Source organism: Xyrauchen texanus, chromosome 17 (genome assembly GCF_025860055.1).
Source record: "Xyrauchen texanus isolate HMW12.3.18 chromosome 17, RBS_HiC_50CHRs, whole genome shotgun sequence".
Taxonomy (NCBI): Eukaryota; Metazoa; Chordata; class Actinopteri; order Cypriniformes; family Catostomidae; genus Xyrauchen; species Xyrauchen texanus.
Window position 1 is genome coordinate 2,474,634 of NC_068292.1, and position 14,094 is coordinate 2,488,727.

At 42.6% G+C, this 14,094-nt stretch overlaps 1 protein-coding gene across 2 annotated transcripts in view; it reads right to left on the reverse strand.

Annotated features, from left to right (window-relative positions):
• LOC127657570 (E3 ubiquitin/ISG15 ligase TRIM25-like) overlaps nucleotides 1-14,094 on the reverse strand; it is a 115,002-nt gene that overhangs the window by 63,374 nt on the left and 37,534 nt on the right. The window contains exon 9 of one of the 2 annotated variants that reach the window (XR_007972304.1): nucleotides 10,935-10,997. The exons of the other annotated variant lie outside the window; for it this stretch is intronic. The gene's annotated coding sequence lies outside the window, so the exon portion shown is untranslated. Of the gene's footprint in view, nucleotides 1-10,934; nucleotides 10,998-14,094 lie in introns of those variants that run through there. 2 annotated transcript variants of the gene reach the window in all.

The window sequence follows — 14,094 nt, forward strand, 5'->3', positions numbered from 1 at the left end:
CGTGTCGACAGATATTTTTCATTCAGAGCATACTGTGCTGTGTGCCTCATCAGTCCCTTCCCTTCTTTGATGACCTCCACGATGAGCTTGCTCGTTCGTGGAGGAAACCTTATACCTTGCGTGTTCATGTGCCCTCGACGTCGTTATATTCGACTATCGTGGGTGCTGAGGCGCGAGGGTATTCAAGGATGCCGCCGGTCGAAGAGACACTTGCGGGTTATCTCTCGCCGGGTTCGGCATCGTCTTTGAAAAAACCTGCTCTCCCCTCTAAGCCATGCAGAACTACCTCCATGCTAGTGGGGAGGGCTTATCAAGCGGCAGGTCAGGCTGGTGCTGCGCTGCACACCATGGCTGTGTTACAGGCGTACCAGGCTGACCTGCTAAAAGATCTGAGTGCGGGTAAAACTCTCAACGAAGAGGCCTTTTCAGAGCTTCGTCGAGCTACGGATTTGTCTCTCCGCGCGACCAAGCAGTCAGCCTGTGCCATTGGCCGGTCTATGTCTGCTTTGGTCAGTACGGAGAGGCATTTATGGCTTAACCTGTCAGGCATCCGAGTTTTCTTACTCGATGCCCCGGTTTCGCCTTCTGGTCTCTTCGGAGACGCCATGAATACGGTTATCTCCAGATTCCAGGAGGCAAAAAGCCACGAGGAAGCCTTTGGGCAGTTTCTTCCTCGCCGCACTCAGGGGGCGGGGCCGTCGGCCACCCAGTCTCGCCCCGATTCTGCTAGGAGAGAGGCTCAAAAACAGAGCGTGGCGAGTCGTGCTCCCCCTCATAGGGACTGGGGACAGGCTCGTCACCCAAAAAAGAGTTGGGTGTACCGTTGCTTCCTGCCTTAATCCAGGACAGGGAACACTCAACACCCCCTCAACAGGAAGTATTGAAATTAGTACCCATCTCAGAGAACCTGGCAGCATGGAAACTTCTGCCAGGTATTTCTATGTGGGTTCTAAAAACAGTAGAAAGAGGCTACAGAATTCAATTCGCTCGCCGCCCTCCGCGTTTCAACGGCGTGGTTCCCACTACCGTAAGACCGGAGCAGGCATGTCTACTGTGGAGAGAACTGCAAAATCTCTTGGCAAAAGGGGCCATAGAACATGTTCCCCTTCCAGAGAAAGAGTCAGGCTATTACAGCAGATACTTCCTGGTTCCCAAGAAGGGTGGGGGGGTTGCGTCCGATTCTAGATCTTCGAGGCTTGAACCTCTCGGTCAGGGTGTTCAAGTTCAAGATGCTAACTGTCAAGTCGGTCATGTCTCAGATCCAACATCACGACTGGCTGGTCACAATCGATCTCATGGACGCATATTTCCATATTGGAATTCTGCCACAGCACAGGTAGTTCCTGAGGTTCGCTTTCGGGGACGAAGCCTTCCAGTATCGGGTTCTTCCATTCGGCCTAGCCCTATCACCCCGCACATTCACAAAATGCATGGATGCAGCACTGGCTCCTTTGCAACTCCAGGGCATCTGCATTCTGAATTATTTAGACGACTGGCTGATACTAGCACAATCTCAAGAACTGGCAGTTCAGCACAGGGATATCGTCTTGGCTCATCTAGGTTCTCTGGGTCTGAGACTCAACGTCCAAAAGAGCGTTCTTTCTCCAACCCAGGAAATTACCGATCTAGGGATTATATGGAACTCGATCACGATGCGGGCACAGTTGTCTCCCGCTCGTGTCAGGTCCATCCAGAACTCCCTGAGCAATCTCAGGCTAGGTCAAAGTTGCACTGTTCATCAGTATCAACGAATACTAGGTCTCATGGCGTCTGCGTCCACAGTGATTCCTTTGGGCCTTCTCCATATGAGACCATTTCAGCTGTGGCTAAAAGCCAGGGGATTTCATCCAAGGGCCAGTCCCCTAAGGCAAATAAGGGTTACACGCCGAGCGCTTCGTTCCCTTTCAATGTGGTTCAGACCCCGGTTCCTTACCTTGGGTCCCACTCTCGGTGCATCATGCCGTCGCAGGATGCTAACGACAGACGCCTCTCTGACGGGTTGGGGTGCAATCTTAAGTGGTCGTCCAGCCCAAGGGGAATGGGAGGGTCATCAGCTCGATTGGCACATCAACTGCCTCGAGCTGATGGCGGTATTTCTGGCCCTGAAATACTTCCTCCGACATCTGAGAGGCTGCCACCTGAATTTGCTGGCACGTCGGATTCTCCTTTGGGCCCAGGGCAAGCTCCTGTCACTCAGGCCAATTTACATCCCTGGACGCATAAATGTGGGAGCAGATTTTCTGTCCAGACAAAACATACCGAGGGGCGAGTGGAAACTCCACCCCGAGGTAGTACAACAAATTTGGGAGAGATTTTACAGAGCAGAAGTGGACCTCTTCGCCTCTCAAGAGACTGCGCAATGTCCCTCTACTTCTCTCTGAGTCACCCAGCCCCCTGGGTCTGGACGCGATGGCGCATACATGGCCCAGAATGTGTCTGTATGCATTTCCCCCGGTTTCTCTGCTCCCGGGAGTCTTAGCCAGAGTTCGCCAGCAAGTGTCTTGCCTCTTACTGTATAGCGCCTCGCTAGCCGAACAGGATTTGGTTCTCAGAAATTATATCTCTCCTCGACGGCTCGGCTTGGGCGATTCCGGACAGGAGGGACCTTCTGTCTCAGGCACAGGGGATGATATTTCATCCCCGGCCCGAATTGTGGAAACTTCATGTTTGGCCCCTGAAGGGTACCATCTGAGGGACACAGGGCTGTCGCCTGAAGTTATCAAGACCATTCTTAGTGCTAGGGCTCCCTCCACCAGAAGAATCTACACCAATAAATGGGGTGTCTTCGAAAAGTGGTGCAGTTTACATGGTGCAGATCCAGTTAACTGCCAAATTGTTTCAGTTCTGGACTTTCTGCAGGAAAAACTGTCAGCAGGCATATGCCCGCATATACCTCTCTTAAGAGAATCAGGCATACAGGCTCTGTCTGTTTTGCCGGCCTGTTTAGAGTTTGCCCCAGGTATGGCCAAAGCTATCCTGCATCCTCATCCTGACTACCTTCCTAAGGTGCCTTTTTCGATACTACACCCTGTCACTCTGGAAGCCTTCTGCTCCCCGCCGTTTTTAACGCCGGAGCAGGAAAGTCTTCACGGACTCTGCCCAGTCCGTGCCCTTCAGACTTATGTCCACCGCACTAGCCAGTGGCGTAAGTCTGGGAAATTATTTGTCTGCTTTGGGGGCCGCAACAGGGGGGCAGCCGCTACCAAGCAGACTATGTCACATTGGGTGAGGGATGCTATTGCCCTGGCCTATGAGGCGAGCGGTCAAGCTTCGCCAGTAGGTGTCAGGGCTCACTCCACCAGAGGGGTCGCCGCCTCTAAAGCCTTGGCTAGAGGGGTCCCTCTGCAGCAGGTTTGTGATGCGGCAGGCTGGTCCTCTCCGCACACATTCATCAGATTTTATAGTTTGGATGTTCATGCTACTCCGGGCTCTTACGTCCTTGAGTCGACATCCCAAGCTCATGCCTGAACGGGTTTGTGACGAGGCGGGCTGGTCCTCTCCGTGCACATTCTTCAGTTTTTTATGGCAGGCTCATGACTGAACACGTTCGTGATGCAGCAGGCTGGTCCTTTCTGCACACGTTCATCGAACTCCATGGGTTAGATGTTTCTGCTACTCCGGATTCTTACGTCCTTGAGTCGACATCTCAAGCTCACGTCTGAACAAGTTTGTGATGCGGCAGGCTGGTCCTCTCTGCACACATTCATCAGATTTTATCGTTTGGATGTTCATGCTACTCCGGGCTCTTACGTCCTTGAGTCGACATCCCAAACTCATGCCTGAACAAGTTTGTGACGCGGCAGGCTGGTCCTCTCCGCGCACACTCTTCAGTCTTTTATGGCAGGCTCATGCCTGAACACGTTCGTGATCCGGCAGGCTGGTCCTTTCCGCACACATTCATCGAACTTTATGGGCTAGATGTTTCTGCTACTCCGGGCTCTTACGCCCTTGAGTCGACATCAAGCTCATGTCTGAGACCTCTCGTGTTTTTGTGAGCACACTTCACAACCGTAGGGGTCCGGACAGCCCCAGTGCGGCGGCGTGGGTATTGCGTTCCCGTAGCGCTTAGCAAAAGCGCAGCATCATAGTGAAGCTTTTTGTAAAGGGAACGTCTCGGGTTACATGTGTAACCCTTGTTCCCTGAAAAAAGCGGAACGAGATGCTGCGCTTTTTTGCTGCACTGGGACGTCCCAGGACTGCTCTTCAGAAAAAGGTATCTGTTGACATGCTGGTGACGCCTCTATTTTATAGCCTGGCCACAGGTGCATCTAATGATCATCACCAGCCGAGGCTATAAATTCAGGTCAATGTTCATTGACGTGTTACACACAAATTCACAGCTGTTCACAATGCAGGATTGTTCCCCGTAGTGCTTAGCAAAAGCGCAGCATCTCGTTCCGCTTTTTTCAGGGAACAAGGGTTACACATGTAACCTGAGACGATTTTCATGTTTTGTTACCTACAAGTATAATATTAATTGAAAACAAATATCATGTTTAGTATGTAAGCGTTCACTGGTGTATGCAGAGAAAGCTGATGACAATGAATATCATATCTCTTGTACCATTCTCAAGATATAAAAGTTAATGATTAAATATGCACTATTTTTGAGCGGGAGATTTGTAAGAATCTGAAACAAAGGACCATAAATAAACTGTCGGAAAAGACAGCCCAGTTGACCATGTGACTCTGAAAAGTCACTTCTGATTGGCGCAGGACACCTTAGGGGATGCGGCCAATTTCAGTTAAATTGTTTCCAAACAGGAAGAACACTCTCTCTTCACTCTTCGTCTCTCTGGTCATCTCTCCTGCTCTGCTGACTGCTCAGACTTCTCTCTGACTCGTCACTTGTGGTCTTCTCGGGATCTCGTCGGAACCAGGTCCATGCCATGTGAGGTCCAAGGAAGCTCGGGACTCGATGTACTAAGATAGCATGTCCCTCTCTATGGTTCACACAGCCATGAGAAGGCCTCGCTTCAAAGCCAACCTCATAATTTATACAGACAATAACTCCGATCTTATAGAGGTACAAAACATCGACGGAACGAACTTTCGACCAAGGACCAAGCAACACAAAGAATGCAAGGAATCACCACAACACGCAAGTACATCTCCAATATTGTGCTCAAAGTGGTGGTGTATTAATTAAATAATTTGGGTAATCCGATAGCAAGTCGATGTAGACTCAAAGAAGGAAAAATGGTTCTTCAGGTATTGTCAACAGACTCCATAAAGTTAATTTTCACTGTATTGATAATTTATTTCACATTCTGTCAATCTTCTCACCAACCTGTCTCATGTATATATGTGTTAGATTAGATTAATGTTTAGTATAGCAATGAAGTTTGTCTGTATTCAAAGATGAATGACTGTGGTATATTTTGATAAATAATCTCATTCCGGTTTCTAAAAGATTTAGCTTCAAAGCTATACCTAAATACATGTGGTATTATTTTCAATAAGCCATGAGAATAATAGCACTCCAATAAGTTCATTAATCATAATTCACTTATTAAAGCTAATAACTTACAGTAGAAATTGTGAGTGGATACGTTGTATTATGATTTTAATGGTGGAAAATGTATTCAGACAAATAATCTAGTTATTGGTCAGTTATCCAATTTATAATGGTTGTCGAACGAGACTAATTCCATTATACATTTGATTACCTAATAATGTACAATAAGGACAGTTTAATTTAGTTCATAGCTTATATATTTCGAGACCCTAAATTCCCTTGTAAATTTTGCATACCAACTATCCTTACATATAATGGTGTGAGAATGAGGGCACTTTAAAGTTCCCTTCTAAAGGTTGCATACCAAATATCCTACAGGGTATTCCATGCAAACAGAAAATAGTAGTATGATAGGATGTTATTCAGAACAAAGCCAGTATTGTGCACATTACACTTGACTTCTTCCATTTCCAGTGTGATGAATAAAATGGACTGCCAAAAGTTTATACATTTATACACAAAATTACATTTAGAAATGCAAAATAAATGTTTATTCACAAGATAACTGAATGACACTTGCTGTATTAAACATGCATTGTAATGAGGTCATGTGACAACAATGCAAGATACCATTTGAAATGGTTATCGTTGCACACATCAATTTTTGAACAATGGTAGGTGGCACAAAGTGTGCACTGTGCAGTATGCTAGCATCCCATTCTGAACACAGCTCATGTTTTATTCACACAACAATGCATCATCTTTACATTAAGAACATGAGTGCAAGAAAATAACACATTCACATAGAACAGCCCTTTCAGACTGTTTACTCTCGCACAACTCCTCCATCACAATTCTGACTGTGAAAGCTTTCAAAGGCATTCTCAGAAAACATGTTTTGTTGAACAGGTGTCACATCACAGTATTTGAGGGGATCCTCATCAGACAACTTAGACGTGATGACATCTTTAACAATGATAAACAACATCCTGTTGCCACAAACAATTCATTCCTGACACAATTTTAAAGAAATATGTTTAAGATTTTTATCTTTTGAATATTAATCTAGGTTTTATAATAAAGTATGCGGAATGGGGAGCTTCTGAATAAAAACTTACAAAATATGTTTTTGTATTCTGAACAAGGTTAAAGCAGCAAACATATTCCATGACATAACTGATTCATCCTGTTTTTTATCCTGAGCTTTGCAAAACTCCCAAAACAAAAACATGACCATGTTCATGGCTAAGGCTATAAAGTGACTTGACAATTCCCCACATGGTGACAAAACTAGGAACCCCAGACTCTTAAGGTGTGTCCCAAATTGCATGCTTCTGCACTATTCTATGCCATTCTGTAGTGTACGTAGTGTGAGTAGTATGTTAACACTGAAAATGCAGCAAAAAGAAGTGTACTTTAAGTACCCGAATGATGCACTTTTCAGCCATCAAAAGGAGTGTGTAATGTTGTACACTTATGCACTCAGCACATGCGGCTTGCCGTACAAATTAGAAGGGGCGGAGTTACCTGGCTGCACTGCTGGTCTGAAAAAAACAGTTTACAAGTAAATAATGGAGAGTGTGGCAGCTAGCATCAATATATACATCACCTTACTGTGTGAATATGTAAGTTGTTTATGATACAAGTGTTGAACTGAGTTTGGCTAATGCGCTAAAGCTAGTGGCAACACAACATGTGCACTTGATAAGTCACTTCTGTCAGCTGTTAAACGGCAAATGCTTCTGTGTAGTAAAAAATGTTAAGTGTTCCATTTGGGACGATACTACACTTTGAAAATTCATATACTACATGGGTGCATGAGAACATTTTATAGTGCATAGTGTATAGTGTGATGTTTTGGACACAGCTTTACTCCATAACAATCACACAGGAAGTTGGCAGGTTGTTTTCTGAGAGTTCTGGCACTAAACAAGCACCATCTCTCATGAGACATGTTTGCACAAGCATATCTACTTTCCGCTGTGGTGTGACTGGAAGTGCATTGCATCAGCATGTGGGAGACGCAAGTTCAAATCCCGCATTGAAACCAGAAGGTAACCACAATTGTAGGATCCATTTTCCCTCTAAAATTACATTTTTAAATCACAGATGGTTAGGTTTAGGTTTGGGGTTTGGGTTGGGGGTTCAGATTATAAAATATGCATTCCTCTTTACTGAATTACAGCTGAAAACAACTCGCTTCACAAATCGCTTATGGCACCCCTCTGGACATTAAACCCAGAAAATAGAGCTCACACGTGCACATACGCAAAAAAAACATTCACCCCTTTCACCACTGGGGGCAGTATTTCGCATTTGGTAAGCATTGACCAATTTTAGCAAAAGAAAAGTCAAAATACTGTTTCCGATTTCATTGTGAGATGAGTCTGCTTACTAAGCCTAATGGAGCAGTTCATTTCAGATTAGGCCTAAACATCACATTTCTCACTAATGTAGCTAATATCCCTAAGAGAGTGCACAGAGATGGGCAAACTGTGAGTAACTGTAGTTTCCCTGACACCAAATATATTCTGTCTGCTGTAGTGTGGAGATAACAAATCTATCATTTATAAAATAATTTAGCATAACTTTTTCAGTTCAATGCTCCTTCACACCTTGACAAAATAAAAATAAAAACACAGTAACAAACTTAAGATGGCAAAAGTTTAAATTTCCATTTGCAGATACAGTTCTAATGCTTGTTAGAGACTTTAACCTACTGACATCTTGTGGATATAAATGATATTGTAGTTTCAAGATTGCCTAAATTAGATTCTACATAGAGTGAAGATAATAAAGTACATTTTGGGTGTTAGACAAGACTTGTGAAACTGTGTCTTGCAGTGTGACATTTTCTATTAACTGAATACAGTGCTTGAAGTGGAAGAAAAAGTGCTGGTATTCTCCTTGTTAGTATTAAACTTAATTTCATTTACACGGCTCTCTAGAATGCGCGATTCTGATTGATCAGTGGCACCATCTAGCAGCCTGATATTTCTGAATATAATCACACATCCGAGGATTAAGTGATATCAGACCGACCATCCTGGTATTGCGAGTCATCTTTCATGCTTCTCAGATTGCGGCCTGTCCAAGTTAGCTAATAAAATGATTTCAACACAAATCAATGTTTCATGTGTATTTATTTAATAATTTGGCAAGTAGTCTTTTAATGAGTGGGAAAATAAGCATTCAGATGGCCATAATCACAAAATAAAACAAAGAATACACAAACAGGAATTCAGCAGTTCCTAGAGATACTACTGTCTTTCTTCTAGCATGATAATATAATTTCAATGCAAATAAATATTTCATGTCCATTTATATATGTATTTGGTAGGTAGCAGTGTAATAAGTGGCATAATGTACAGTCAGCCCATCATCAAAACAAAATAAATCCCTTAAGGGTGATACAAGACCTGATCACCTTGATTGCATTTATGATTTATTTTATTGACTGGCTGACTGTACATTATGCCTTATATACATAATGGATATGACAAGTTACTAAGTTTAGTCTTGGTGGACAAGATCTGCTTATGCTGCTGGTGCTGCAATGCAAGTACAAAGACTTACTAATGCTAGAAAATACACAGGCATGCTGTATTGAGCATGTAAAAAATGTTGTTGCACAATTGGACATACATAGAATGTAGTGTGTGTGTGGTCTCTGCAGTGTGTGAGGCATGCTGGCAACATCCGAGTATTTAACATCCTCATGCAATTATAAGGAAAGCCGACATGAGTGTGAAATTAAATATGTCCGAAGAGCAATTTGACTCTATGTGAGCAAGTTAACACCATTCACACCTACCTATAATAGCACACAGCTGCCAGGACCTTTGACCCCTCACATATATGACCTCAGGTAATATCCCAGCAAACTGTGACTAACTGTACCTTCTCTGACTCCAAGTGCACTGCGTGCCCAATTATTAGGCAAGTGAGTATTCTGATCTTATCATTATTTACATGCAAATGTTCCAACTCCAAACCATATAAACTTGAATGCTTATTTGATTTAATCATTTTCAGGTGATATGTATTTATGTAATAATCGAGGGTGTGGCAAAAGTGACAAACATTTATATCAAGGTGTGCATAATCATTAGACAGCTTCATTACCTCAGATACAATGGGCCAAAGAAGAGATTTAACTGACACTGAAAAGTCAAATATTGTAAAATGCCTTTCCGACCGATGCAACACTCTTGAATTAGCTAAACTGAGGTGTGACCACCGGACAACCAAACGTTTCGTTGCGAATAGTCAACTGGGGTGCAAAAAACACACGGAGAAGAAAAGGCGCAAATTAAATCGCAAAAGACTTGAGAAGAATTAAATGTGAAGCTACCAGGAACCCATTAACCTCCAATGCTACCATATCCCAGAACTGCAACCTACCTGGAGTGTCCAGAAGTACAAGATGTCAAGTGCTCAGAGACATGGCCAAGGTTAAGAAGGCTGAAACACGACCACCACTGAATATATTCACAAGTTGAAGCATCAAGACTGGGCAAAGAAATACCAGATTTTTCAAAGGTTTTATGGACAGATGAAATGAGAGTGACTCTTGATGGACCAGATGGATGGGCCCGTGGCTGGATCACAAATGGACACAGGGCACCACTTCAAGTCAGGTGCCAGCAAGGTGGAGGAGGGGTACTGGTATGGGCTGCTATCATTAAGGATGAGGTAGTTGGACCGTTTTGAGTTGAAGATGGACTGAAGCTAAACTCCCAAACCTACTGCCAGTTTCTGGAATGTACTTTCTTCAAACAGTGGTAAAGGAAGAAGTCCTCAGCATTCAAGAAGGGTGTGATCTTTATGCAGGACAATGCGCCATCACATGCATCCAAGTACTCCACTGCTTGGCAAGCCAGTAAGAGCCTCAAAGATGCCCAAATAATGACCCCTTCCTCACCTGACTTATATCCTATTGAGAACTTGTGGGCGCTTCACAAACGTGTGATTTACAGTGAGGGAAGACCATACACCTCTTTGAACAGCATTTGGGAGGCTGTGGTTGCTGCTTCGGTGAAAGTTGAATGTGAACAGATCAAGAAACTGACAGAATCCATGAATGGAAGGCTCATGGCAGTTATTGAAAAGAAGGGTCGCTATATTGGTCACTGAATATTGTTGAAAGGCCAAAAATGTTATTTAATTGTCATATTTGTTGCACCTACTCTAAAAATTGAGAATAAACATTTGAGTTGGGAGAAAATATTTTGGTAATTGTGCACACTTATATGTTCTCCTGAGAAAGACAAAACTCACATTGTTAAACATTTGTGTTTGAGGTTCAATAACATTTTGGATTGACTGAGAGCATTGTGTTTGTTCAACAATAAAATTAATCCTGAGGAATACAATTTATCTAATAATTAGGCACGCAGTGTATTTACTGTCTGCTGTAGTGTGGAGATAACTGCATGATCTAGGACTTAAACCTGAATAAATTTACATACGCAGTCTTTTTCATGATGAAGTTCTGCAATATGGAAATGACACCCACCACACAAATTACAATGACAGTCTGAAAGAGAAAGAAAAGTCCACATTAACACAGAGGATATCATCTTATTTTAAAAACCATCAAAGCATCCCAAACTTATTTATAATCAAATTAATTTTGTAGCAAATCTCCAGACCACAGAAAACAAAATGCTGCTATTTTCACGGACTCTGACAAATCTATCATTTATAAAATTATTTAGCATAACTTTTTCAGTTCAATGCTCCTTCACACCTTGACAAAATAAAAATAAAAACACAGTAACAAATGTAAGATGGCAAAAGTTTAAATTTCCATTTGCAGATACAGTTCTAATGCTTGTTAGAGACTTTAACCTACTGACATCTTGTGGATATAAATGATATTGTAGTTTCAAGATTGCATAAATTAGATTCTAGAGTGAAGATAATGTGAATATAAAGTCAAGTACATGTTGGGTGTTAGACATGACATGTGAAACTGTGTCTTGCAGTGTGACATGCTAAATTTCATCTAAAGCTACTTTATACAGCATTTTTCTATTAACTGAATACAGTGCTTGAAGTGGAAGGAAAAGTGCTGGTACTCTCCTTGTTAGCAGGGGCGTGTCTAGGGGGAGGCTGGGGGAGGCAGTGCCTCCCCTAGGATACGCTCTGCCTCCCCTGAGAATTTGAGAAAAAATCTGTCCATCTGTTGTTTTGAGTGTAGCCCCGAATGTATTTTGAATAGTTGACTGACAAATATGAAACCGGACAAAAGCCTATGTAAACCCCCGAAATCATAAGTTGCCTTATTTCATTGTGCTTTGGCTTTGCACATACTGCATACAGCCTGTAAAAATAGACATACGCATAATCTAGCCTATAGAATAAGTTCCTTTGCTGCCGGTAGCCTATGGGCGACTCCGTTTCTTCCTCTCTGTTGAATATGCAGCAGGTAGGGGAGGAGCTTGCACAGTCGTTGACATCAACTAACGTTACTTAGTGGCGAGTTAACAGCAGTTAGCAGGAAAGACAGAAAAAATTAAGCAAATGAGGCTTTGGGGATTTTTCCGAAAGAAGTCAGTGGGTAACAATTCACATTTGTTTTTGTCCTTAAAGTCTTAAGATCATCATCTAGCTGGCTTTCACCCACAGTAGGCTAAACCTCAAGAGTTGTACCCTCTAACCTCCTTCTTTATATTGACGCGGTTTGGTAGCTCCGAGTTAATGCAGTCACCTCTCACGCCGGATACCGCGGTTCGAGTCCCAATCGGTGCATACTTTTCTTGTTTATCAGGTGTTGTTTTCGCTAAGGATAACCAATAAGCATTAACATAAAATGTATGTGTGACTTGTTTTGTGATATTAGTTTGTAGTAAATATACACTTTGATTTGATTAAATGGTTTTGTAGAGTGTAGCAAAGATGAGCAACAGACTGAGGAGCAGCAGCAGCAGCTGTGCCAGAATCAGGCATGGAAACTGGTAACAATTAATCAGTCACTTTACTTTAGAGAAAGTTAAAAGTGAAACATTGTTTGTCCCAATGATCCTAATGAAAGGATTTTGACAGATGAACATGGAGAATTATATAGAGTTCGATGCCATGTGTGTCAATGAACTTAGACTAAAGTCATTCATGTATTGCTTTAACTTAGGATCTTATACATCATTTTGAATATTTATGTCAATAAATATAATATAAAATTATTTATATTCAATATTTTTTTACCTCACTTTACTCACTATAATATAACTCTTTTGTGATGACTTTATGGTAATGTACATGAAAATTCAAGAATCATGATAGATCTTAGGGCAATCCCACTGATCTGCTCTTCCCAATACATTTTCTTCAATGGTATTGGTCTACAATTTGAAATATGTAGCACTTGATGAATTCGTTGTGTGAAGCTGATTTGCAATAAGTTATGTGCTGTATCTGTTCTTTTGCATCACAGATGATTCAGGGAGGAGAGCGGATGGACAGTAGATAGTACTAGAGTGGAAGATTTAGGAACTGTAAAAACAGGCCCAGCCAGAGCAAAACTCAAAGAATACCCTCTCACCAGCTTTGGACTACAGAGAAGTGGTTGCTAGTGTGAAAATAAAATTGTCTGGGCTAAGCCCCGGATGTCCTTCAATGCTGGAAACGCCTCTGCATCTGATGATAAATTACAATTTAAAAGTGGATTGTTTTGTGCATATTTTTCCATCGCTAGCAGATGAGTGAGGTCTGACACAACAAAAATCCAGTTTAAGCCCTATAGTCTAATAGGGGCCCTGTGCCTATCTCTGGGTTCCTGGCTTAGAAAAAGATATGCACTAAAACAGACTGTGTGTAGTATAGTTTAATTTTGCGCCAATTATTTCAATTGTTCATGTTGCCCCCCCAAACAAGCCAAATGCCCCCCCAAACATGATATCCTGGTAAACCCTCTGCTTGTTAGTATTAAACATGATTTTGGGGGGTATAATATACTCTGATATATATATTCTCATTGAGTTCAGGTACTCCTCCATCTCACCTCTGGCATTGTCAACTACACTCGAGCTTCTCTCTTTTTAGCCGAATATGCGGGCCTTCATCAGAGTGCTTCAGAGCTCAGCCCACAGTTTGTCCAAAGGCAATGCATTCTGACTCCTTCACCAACAGATGACGAATCTCTGAGAGTTGATTGCTCACTGTACTAATGATCTATTCAGTTTTAAAACGTGGATCCAATACAGCCGCCAACACATGGTGCTTGTCAGAATAGAATCTGTTAAAACGAGTAGAGACAATATCTGACAATGTCTCACCATACGCATGAATGGAGAGTGAGCAGGTCTCACGTACATTGGACAAAAGCTGTTTAATTTCCATAACAGCTGGGAGAATAATGCCCAGGTTTCCAAGCTTGTTTTGCATATCATCAGTAAGTTCTGCCAGTAGCAATAGCACCTCAGTCAGGGCTTGGAGTTGATGTTAGTCATTCATGGTCAACTTAATGTGTTCGGGAATGGTCAGTTTGTTTTGGAATTGCGGGTCTCTTTCAAACATCTTTAATACTGATTCAATCATACATGGCTGACTGCTTCACCAGATGACACATGTTGGGGTGGGTCGACACCTAGTTTATCAGCCTCCTCAGCATTTAAGGTGCTTTCCCTAAAACT